Genomic DNA, 9,810 nt, shown 5'->3' with positions numbered 1-9,810 from the left:
TCATATTACTATATCCAATGTTACTACAATTCTTTTCACTGCTAACAGAATTACTTTTACTCTTTAAATATCCAATGAGTGATTACTATATCCAAGATTACTTTTATTACTCTCACTACTCGAAATAAATATATTACATATATACATTAAATTAAGGGATGTGCTAAATCCCGCACACTATTTTGCTAAATCCCGCACATTTTTCCCTCTTATTCCCAATGTACCCCACCTCATTTTTTCACTTTCACCAAGAGAAAAATGAAAAAAACCCAAAAAATTAACACCATATCGTTCTCCTCCGTCCCCCTTCAATCATGAATCACCCACCCTCCTAGCATCAATTAAATCGAAAGTGAAAGAGTTTCATATGAGCATCTTAAATTTGCAGCAACCTGCAATTTGCAGGATATTTCGTTTGCCAAAATGCGTTTCCCTTTTCAATTTAATCTGTAAAATGACTATCCAACTAACCATTTAATCATAATACTGTCTAATCAAATTAATCTAAACCCTAATTCTAAAAAAAACCTTTTTTAAAAAAAAATTGAAAGATGGTATTAATAAAATTTGTTGATAAAATGGAGAAATTATGTGTGGTATGTGCGAATTACGATCAATAATTGTTGACTTGTTAATAAATTGGTTAGGTTTGTGAGAGAGAAGGGAAGAACTCTTTTTATGTATTTTTCATGATGAAGGGTAATTATGGTATATTAGGGCAAAGTGTGTAGGATTTAGTAAAAGGGTGTGCAAGATTTAGTAATTGCGTAAAATTAAGTCGAAATAATTATGGAATATTATATTTTTTGGAAATCTAGCTTGATTTATTTACTATAAGTGGGGCATATTTATTTTAAAGCAAAATCACCATATTCCGGTGTTCTCTAAATTTATACTTCAACAAAAACTATATAATATTTACATTGAAATCCCTTGTTCATGTCCATCGCACAGTGCTATTGATTTAAAACTATATAGTATAATTAATTTGTATAGATTTATTTAGTTACATTGAAGTCCCTTGGTTTCGGAATTAATATATATATATATATATATATATATATATATATATATATATATATATATATATATATATATATATATATATATATATATATATATATATATATATATATATATATAGTATTGATTGATTGATTTTTGAAAAAGAGAGATAAAAGTGTCGAAATTAGAGACTTGTTCAGTTGTTTGTGAAAAAACATATTGAATACCCTATTTATTTGTAGGAAACCAGCCATCGATTATTGTATATAACTATATATTAATAATAATTTGATCATCGAATTTGAGCTAATCTAAATACAGTTCTTTTGGTGAACATTTAGTTAAATTTTATCAATTAAAGAAAATTTACTTTGTAAAGTTAATTGTTGATGGGTTCTGTCTGAAGCACAAAACATCTGGGATTGCCTTGGTGACCCGGCCTATAGAACGTAATAATAAAATCAAAGGGGCGTAATATAGCAAACCCCTAATTTTAGAGAATAGACTGATCTAATTTTGAATGATGCAAGGTTGTGTAGCAAGGATCAAGTGGTCTTACTCTCGGTCTGAAGCCAGCCTATTTGCATCGGCCACAGGCGTTTTTTAGGTTTAATTTAACGTGTGATAATTAGTTGTAGTAGCTCGTAGGTGATGTTATTTGGTTGCTCAATTGATTAATGGGTGTCAGTAACCTTAGCTGATCCGGGATGAATAAGGAATTTCTTCATATTAAACTATATGATGATGATGATGATGATGATGATGATTATTGAGAAGAATAGCAAAAATCAAAAGTATTCATTCGTAATGCGTTTGTTACAATGATTAGCTCATTATGGTTGTATTTGGCCAAGATTTACAAGTGCTTTTATAACTCATACGTAAAAGTCGGACCAAACACACTATAGATTTGATGAGTGAAAAACAAATTTTAGAAAGTCAAAACCCAGAAAAACTACTACTTCCACTTCTCACAATTTCTATTGCAATTTTTTTTTTTATTGTTTGTACTCTATAATCTTCTCCGCTCTATTACTACCTATTTTTTGTTTATTTGCTTCTTCGAATTGTTAGTTCTTGAGGTATGTAAAATTGATTATTGTTATGTTTATTGCTTATGATTTGATCCTGTATTTTCTAGATATAAGTTCAATATTGAATTAATAAAAAGGAAAAATAGTTTACGGTTTGAGATGAAAAAAGTATGAGACGATCTTTTCAATATTGTATAGATAGTCTTATAGTGTGAGATTAGAGCTGTTCATGGGTCATGCCGCTCAATAACCCGACCCATCCGGCCCTTAATTTTAGCGAGCTTGGACACAAAATTTTCTAAAAAATGGGCCGTGGGTTGGACAAGCCCGGCCCGATTAAGAAAATGGGCTGGACATGGACACGAGCTTTTTCAAACGGGCCAACCCGCCCGGTCCATTAAAAATTGAAGATAATAAATTTTCAATTTATTTGTGTATATTAATTGTTTTATACTAGTGTTGGTGCCCGGCTTTGCCCGGGCTACCTCTACTTACCATTCAATTTTTTATTCATTAAATAAAATTACTTAAAGTTGCATAACTCATAAATTTATCATTAATATATTTTTCTATGACATATCCTAAAATTACGATGAAATAAATTTTGTGACAAATTCACTACTCCCGCTAGTAATATTTTACTCTTATTAATGAAACAATAGTAATAACATTTTGAGACAAATTTTAAGAGGATTATAAATATATTACATAAATGCATTAAATCAAATCGAAAGAATATATTACATATTATGAAATAGATTACATATTATGGAATCTAACTTGAATTATTTATAACCTACTTATTATGTTTTTGTATGTTAAATAATTAACATCTGTATACATTTTATAAACTATAAAGTTTAATAAAATTGAATAGATTTTAAATTTAATATATAATTTTATGATGATAATAATTAATACCATAAGTGTGCATGTTTATACTAATTAATTATTTTATTTTAAGGAAATTGACCATCTTCTGGGCTTCTATAAATATTTAGGAAAATTACCGAGCATCTTCTTTCTTTTAGTCTCCTTGAAATTGACCATCTTAATTAATTATTTTATTTTAAGGAAATTGACCATGTTTTAGTCTCTTACAAATGTTTAGGAAAATTACCAAGCTTCTATATAATTGAGTTTTAACCCAAACTATATATTATATTTGCATTGAGATCCCTTAATCGGGTCCATCACACGGTCCTATTGATTTAAAACTATATAGTATAATTAATTTGTATAACTTTCTTTAATTATATTGAAGTCCCTTTGTTTCTGGATTTAATATATAGTATTGATTATAAATAATGACTTTTTTTAATGAGAAAAAATAAAAGCATATTTTTATTTAATAAAGTCGAACCTAAACTATTTTCTTTCCAAATATCTCTATGCTGACTAAAATTTGGTTGTTTTTTCGATAGGCGCATATATTCAAAACAACACTAATTACCGTGTATTACAAGTTACAATAATGTATACATCCAATCTTTACCTCTACCCTTATATGTATTCATTCATTATCCATATATATTATGCACCTAACTTCAAATTTCAAATCAAGGCATAAGATATAAAAAGTACTTTAAATTGAAGTCATTTTATACCGAATACATAATTAACAGTTAAAGTTTAGTGTTTCGGGCTTTCGGCCCATTAGCCCATGGGCCGCCCGACTTTATACTATAGGGTGGGTAAGGGCAAGGATAATTGGCCCATAATTCTGACCCGGCCCGCCCACTATAGTCTTAAAGGGCAACTTTTTTCTTCACGGCCCGACTCATGTCCGGCCCAAGCCCGCATTTGAACAGTTCTATGTGAGATGATCCTTTATATGTAAAAAAAAATGAATATTTGACTTTGTAGATACCAAGTATCTGTTGATTCCCCAACAAACACCCGATGATTATCGGACTACAACATGCTTAGGAATCGCTAGTTTAATCGACAGTTTGTATAACTATACGTCGGAAAACTCAAAACGATTTCGAAAACAAAACATTTTCAAAACTTTTCAAAATTACCTGAAGTGTTTTATGCATGACGACAGGGTCGCAATGACACTAACTAGAGTTAAAACCGATACCGGACCAAAAACAGACTCAAAATTCAAATCCTGACTCCAACAACGAGTAAAACCGAGTCAAACACAAAAAATCAAACATCACAAAGCTTCCATGTTAAGTATACCCGGTATGCTTGAATGGTCAAGTACTACAATCATGACATCCAAAACCTAGGATAGAACAAATCATGATTTCATGTGCGTGATAGTGACAAGACAACCCGAATACCCGCGAAATGGCTCGCGCCTCTTCGAGTAGCCCAGGTGACCATGTCTCTCAAAACGCACAGAACCACACAATCCTCTATAAATACCCCTCAAATGCCACCATATGAAGGTACGCGAGTGTCCACCCCCTCATTTCTCTCTTAAAATTCTAGACTCGACTTCTCAAGTCGCAAACCGACACGTATTTTCGACCTACCGATCGGAAATACAAGCCATACACATTGTTTGGTACCGTCATCATGCATTAAATCACTTGAAAAACTACACAATCACTAAACAAAACAAACACTCTTTACATTGCTAAAACGGTTTTCAACCGAGTTTTCCGACCTAACACGTTTTTACAGTTCCGTCGATTTCTCACCTTCGACCTAGCATGTAAGTATGAGGGTGTAATTAGTCCTCTTCTTTCATGTCCTTTTATCTGTTTTTATGACTTTAACATGCTAAAACATGCATAACATGGTCCAGAATACGGATCGAATGAGCCAAAACCGAGTTTTGACCGGAAACAGAAGCCCCTAGTCACAACAAGGTGGCTCGCGCCTAAACAGGCTGTCCAGGTCAGAACTCAAATGAGTTCATTATTTCCATTTTCATTTTATTTTACAACCGATTTTTACCATTTCAAATTATTTTTATGATGAACCTTTTAAACCCTAAATTATGTTCACCCTTGGTTCCTCATACCATGACGGTTTAATCCGTGTTTCGGTGATAGTATTTGGTTAATTACATTTTAAAAGGTATTTTAAAACCTTTTATTCATTTGTATACATTTCAAAAACAACCATATTAGTCATACATGCATAATCATCCTTGGTTCCACATACCATGTCGGTTTAAACCAGAGTACGATGATGAACATTGACTAATTGCAAAACAATGAACTTAACACAATCAGTTCATAATAAATGTTTTTCAAAAATATTCATGTCAAGCTTGCAAAATTGAACCCGACATCAAATATCGTCAATGCAATGATGATTATAAGTCTCGTTCACCATATTGGCACAAAAGCGGTCTAAATGATCTTTTCAACCAAGAGGGGGTTCAAATACCCTTTTACAAACCGTTTCACAAATGTTTTCAACAACCAGGAGGCACCCCTTTGGGTCGTCTGTTGCCTCGCGCCTAGACAGGCTTACTGATTTCCAGTTTTCAAACCAGGACATGCCCTTTGCATCGCCCAAAGGCTCGCGCCTCAATAGGCAGCTTGATGCAGGTCCTGCTTCCTTTCTAGCGCTTGTCTAGGACGATTCCGACTTCGGTTTACCCAAATACAGGACAGATCAGATTGACACATCCACATTTTACTTTGTATTTGCAAAACGCCTTTCTAAGACAAATGGATCACGTTATGCACCATGAACATAACTCGGTAAATGGATGCTTAATTTCCGTCTTGTATGCAAATCAACGCTAAATCCAACTTGACATCAATTGCTTGATATTTGGATAAACAACCGACATAGTAAACTCATATGTTAGGTTTAAACTTGTGGATGCGTATTCATGCATTTACCCGTTTTATCAACTTTTGCATTCAACCAACCAAGATCGATCAGTAGAGGCCGCTACCACGGGCAAGATTAGGTGTACGATTAAAGGACTTCACAATACGTACCTTCACCTCTTACTCATAAACTTTGGATTGTGGATGACCTTATCCAGGGCGAACGAGAGTTATTCTAGAGATAGGATGGTAAAGAGGGACGACTCCTAATCTTTAGTACCTATGTAGAACACCGCTTTTTGCCTTGGTTGACCTAGGTATAAAGTAGATTCGAATGGTTTCCAAGCATCCCACAATTGCTTGGTAGCGACTCCGAACATCTCTAACATCGTTTCGAGACCCTTGCCGAGACGAAATCGACCGATCTAAAACGATCCGGTCGAAAGCATTTAATATGCCACCGAGCGTGGCTTTCCGACTGCTGCACGTCCACAGATTGGCTTAGCGTGTAGGTGGCCCATGTCCACAGATTTGCGACCCCGCTGGGGATAACTAGGACACTTGTGTCTTTGTGATCCCTAGATGGTGAGACTCGAACGAGGTCTTGGTTGAAATGCATTAATTGATATTACGGTCATAAGCCGGGTTCCTTGTCCGGGCCCACAACCTAACCTTTATCGACCAATTGGCTCGTCCCGTCGGCGTGAGTTTTCTCATACCCGCGTTTAGAATCCCGATTGAGTCAAGCATACCATTGACGTTACACATTTATGTTTCATCAAAAACTTTCATTTCCTTCGTGCACGAGGCTACGACACCCTCCTTACACATTTTGTTTGGATTGGTATCCCTCTCGAAAATCGGGGATTGATCGCTTGGTGTGTAACCCACCCTTATTAAGCCAAAACCAATGTCAGCATTATGCATAATATAATGAACTGCGAGTGCTTATGTGCCATGTGATCATAAGTCATTCCCTGTCATTTCAAAACTTTCAAAAAACACTTTTTTGCGGCGTTATAATGGCCATTTCAAACCTCGGTCTTTCGCCGACCGTTGCACACCTTTTTAGGCCGTTGTAATGACGATTTTCAAACCTGATTTTCTACAAACCGTTTCAAAAAGCACGCCTTTTAGGCCGTCGTAATAACGATTACCAAATTCGGTTTTCTAAAAACCGTTTCAAAAGCACGCCTTTTTAGGCCGTCGTAACGACGATTTTCAAACCCGGTTTTCCACAACCATTTCAAAAGCGCCTTTTCAGTCCGCCGTAATGACGATTTTCAAACCCGATTTTCTACAACCGTATAAAAAAAACACCATTTTACGCCGTTATAATCGCCGCGTCAAGACACGGATTTTAACCCATCTCACGCCGACACAATGGCTCTTTCAAAACCCGAAAATGACACACACCCTTTTTCGAGGCTTTTCAAATCCCGATGACCATACACCGTTCTCGGGACCACAACAATTTCAAACCTTTCAAAACTCGATTTTCAAAACACACGATTTTTAATTTCAAACGCCGCCTTCGGAAACAACATATTGTTTTCAGAGTCGCCGCAACTCGAACTCAAACTGTCTTTTGAAAACAAACCTAAGAAAACTTTTCAACTGACCGACTTTTGAAGATCCCTACTCTTCGGAAGCCGTCCATGAACGACAACTGAATCTTTTTTGAAAATTTCTATTTTCGAAAATTTCAGTCCACCATTCCAATTCCGCCTCGTGTCTATCGAGTCAAAGCAAACGTACTTATGGGTCTTTACTTATGAGTCGTCTCACCTTGATAAGTCCATTTTATATACACTTTGACCCCCTATTTTAGCTCTAATACATATGTCATTTGCACTAATCCAGTGGTTTATGAGCTAATATTGTGTTCTAGTTATCTTTGCATGGTTTGTCACATTTTGTAGGAAGTTGAGCTTTTAGGAGCTTATTTCTAACAAATTTGCAAGAGCTAGTATACAAGGCTAAGTATGGAGCATGAGTTGGACCAACATTAAAGTGCTACATGGATTTGCATGCATAAAACTATGGATTAAAATGAAAATGAAAAATAAAGTCTTATGCAAAGTCAAGCCCAAGAAATCAAGTCCAACTAGGTGGAAGCTTAGGATGCTAGAGTGCATTGGATGCCAAGCTTAAAGATAACTATCGGACGCTTAATAGGGCATTTATCGCTAACCATTGTATTCCATAGGCATTAACTAGAGGAATTAAGGAGAACAATTTGGAAAGCCACGACCCCGATCGGGGTTACCACTCTCTTAATTGCTTACGTTTCTCCCTTCATCCCTATATAAAGGGTGTTGATCCGGGACCTAAAGGGGATCTCTTAGGCACTTCTTACATACTTTCTACCCACTTTTAGACTCTTATTTTAGTTCTTAGTTTAGGTTAGATTAGGTTTCCCTTTATCATTTCCTTTATTTTATAAACAATTTATTTAAGCATTTCAATTTATATTACAAGTTCATTTACAATTTCCATCTCAAGTTTTTGTTCTTCTATATTCAAGTTCTATTTCCATTGTCAAGGTAATTTCATTTCTAATATTATTTTGTTATTCCTTAGTCTTTTACATCACTAGTTAGTATGTTTATCTTTATCATTTCACATGTCATTAGATTAGTTTTCATTATGCATAAGTAATTCAATTGTCTAGGGAATAAGGGAAACCATGCATACGTAGTTCTTGCTATTGTTGAACTAGGATGTTATAATATTGTTTCTTTGTTTGTATCACATGTTTGTATCGTCACGTTTAATCTTTGTTTAAAGGCCTTATTCATTGATTAAGTTTGTTAATTCGTTCTATAAGTCGAGATGCACGGAATTGGATTAGACTAAGCATGTGTAGTAGGACGACCTAGTCATTAACGAGAGTTTCTCTAGGACCCGGCCTATTGTTGACACTAATATCGAGAGGTGGGTGTCTCTAAGCCTAAACAATTATCATTACTATCTAATCCAAGTTTGACATGAAGCATTTACATATATTTGCATGTGTGACCCGACTTCCCTAGACTCTTTCTTTATTATTGTTTTTACATCAACATAAATCAAATCAATCAATCAACCACATTGATTCAAGATAAAATTCACTCCATAACAACTAATTAACAACTACCGTCTCTCTGTGGATTCGAACCCTACGTACTACATTCATTTGTGTCTAGGGTATTTATTTTTTCATAAGTGTGCGATAGCCTATCAAATTTTAGCGTCGTTGCCGGGGAGCACGGTTTTGTTTGCTAATTAGTTGTTGAATTTTATCTTATTTTATTTTGTCTCGAGGAACACTTGTTCCTTGGGATCTTCTCACGGTTTCTTTGTAGTTTAAGTGCCTATTTTGTAGGTAATAAAGCTTGGCCTTTCATAATGAGTTACGAATTCATCCCACAACTCCAAGATGAGCCTTTTCCTGACTATCATGACTGATCCTACTACTTTTGCGATGGTCTCATCTCCCTTGGACATGTCCTTGATAGTGTCAAATTGTGACGAGTCAATAGGTTAACGTTATCACAATAAACATGCTTGATACCGTGTTTTAGTTGAACTTGTTATAATATACCGGTTTTCACTTTTGGTTGTAATTTTAGAGACTTAGCTTATAACTTACCAAGGCAAAGAAGGAGAGCAAAAGGAAAGCCAAGAGAATAAGTGCAAAATCAAGAGAAGCAAGCAAAAGGAAGAATTGAAGCCTTGACATGCACAAACAAGAGCCAAAATGAAGAATTGAGAACTCGGTTTCACAAGGGTCAACTTCAAACGCATATATCTAGAGTTATAGAGCTCGTATCGATGCAAGGCCAAGTGGAGGTGAAAGCTTGTGATCTTAGCTTTCCAACGGTAGGTCGCATGCCTTATTTGACCAAGAAACGAGAGAGTTATGGCTCTCGCAAGTTGCTGCCACAGGAAAAACCGCAGTCTGCCAAAATAACGGCAATCTGCCATGGCAGACTGCCAAGACCACGGCAGACTGCCGTTTTGGCTGGAAACGAGATTCT

The sequence above is a fragment of the Silene latifolia genome, chromosome X (genome assembly GCF_048544455.1).
Source record: "Silene latifolia isolate original U9 population chromosome X, ASM4854445v1, whole genome shotgun sequence".
Lineage (NCBI taxonomy): Eukaryota > Viridiplantae > Streptophyta > Magnoliopsida > Caryophyllales > Caryophyllaceae > Silene > Silene latifolia.
Note: the sequence above shows the minus strand (reverse complement) of the source record.